General features: G+C 39.8%; 1 long non-coding RNA gene across 1 annotated transcript; it reads left to right on the forward strand.

Annotated features, from left to right (window-relative positions):
* On the forward strand, nt 1-1,554 carry LOC139026214 (uncharacterized). The gene is made up of 3 exons (XR_011477966.1): nt 1-135; nt 412-759; nt 1,485-1,554. It is a non-coding gene; the product is annotated as an uncharacterized lncRNA (long non-coding RNA).
* The last annotated feature ends 228 nt before the right edge of the window (nt 1,555-1,782 follow it).

A 1,782-nucleotide genomic window follows, 5' to 3' on the forward strand; every position in this document is an offset into this window, starting at 1 on the left:
TGTATCAGGTGGAGTTATTCACCAGCTATAGAGTGAGTTGTTGTTTATGTTTCTAAGACTGCAGGGTGGGAGATGCAACAATGGCCTTGAGAACAGCAGGAAGTGTGTTGGTGGTCTTTATCTGGTCTGTAGCAGGTATGGTCTCATTCTTATATTTTAGTTGCTCTGTTTATCAATCTACAGACATTTCTAAAATGATAAGAATCATAATGTTATACTGGTGTGTTGTGTTAGGAGTCTCCACTTCACTTTAAATAGTTATCTTTCACACCTCATTGAGAGATGCTTATCTGTGGTTTCCTTCACACTCAACTCAGCAACTATGGCAACACAGTGTGGACAAACCTTACAGTCATTGTGAGCCAATATACCTTGTCTTCATTCTGATACCGTTGTGTGACTGTGTTTCAGTGGTACTGGGTCAGAATGGCTGGAGTGTGACATACACCACTCCGAGTATCTGTGCCTTGAATGGGTCAACAGTGGAGCTGTCCTGCTCTTACATATATCCCAGAGGTTATACAGTCACAACAACCTTCTGGTTCACTAAAAAGGAGACTGGTGTAGAACCTAAAGATCTAGGTCAGGACCCGGAGTATGCAGGTCGTCTGGAGTATCATGGGGATAAGAAGAAAGACTGTACCCTGAGAATCACAGACCTGAGAGAGAGAGATTCAGCAAAATACAAGTTCAGATTTATAACAAATCAGACCGTAGGGAAATATACTGGTGAACCTGGAGTCCCTCTGTCTGTTACAGGTACAGTTACTTTCAATAAATCTAAACTGTTGAATTCCATTTAGTTCAGGACAATTGTCTTGGTTTGTATTTCTGGAGCACAAAATAATCTGAAACACAACTAAAATAAACCACAAATTCATCCAACAAGCCTGATGTAATCATTGCATGTTATGAATATGGACCAAATACTAAACTTTTTACTACTTTAATCCACCTATAAGTGAATTTGTCCCAATACTTTCAGTCCCCTAGAATGGGGGGACAACGTATGAAAGTGCTGTACTTTCTAAACGGTTCACCTGATATGGATGAAAATACCCTCAAATTAAAGCTGCCAGTCTGGAGTACAGAGACAAAATAACAACTAAATTGTCACAGTACTTTTGGAGCTCACTGTAACTCCCCGGAAGAGCACTTTATTCTTAGTTAAATGTAAATATCTACCTCAATTACCTCGTACCCCTGCACATCGACTCAGTACTGGTACCCCGTATACATAGCCAGGCTATAGTCACTCATGTTGTATTTATTATTACTTTTATATTATTTCTCTATTTTCTCTCTGCATTGTTGGGAAGGGTCCGTAAGTAAACTGTTTCACTGTTAGTCTAAACATGTTGTCTACAAAGTATATGACACATTCAATTTGATTTGACGGAAAAAAATAATCTATTATTTCATTTTTAAAAGGACATAAATAGCATATATAGGAGGAGAAATAGGATGCATTTTCTTTCCACTAGATGTTGTGTTGGAGATGGATCCTACATCTGTGTCAGAGAGGGAGAATGTCACACTGACATGTACAACAAATGTACACTGACCCCATCAAAGCCTACAGTTGGTATAAGAATGACAGTCTTTACCAAACCAGCAACACCTCCTCTCCTGTCTATAGCCTAATCTCAGTCAGCAGTAGGGATACAGGCAGATACACCTGTGCTGTAGACGGCATGAGGATCACCCCTCTGCTGAAGAGGACTCTCACTGTCACATGTAGTACATTGGGGGTTTAGACGTCCAGTTTGATATACTGATCAT

The sequence above is a fragment of the Salvelinus sp. IW2-2015 genome, unplaced genomic scaffold (assembly GCF_002910315.2).
Source record: "Salvelinus sp. IW2-2015 unplaced genomic scaffold, ASM291031v2 Un_scaffold4138, whole genome shotgun sequence".
In the NCBI taxonomy this organism is placed as follows: Eukaryota; Metazoa; Chordata; class Actinopteri; order Salmoniformes; family Salmonidae; genus Salvelinus; species Salvelinus sp. IW2-2015.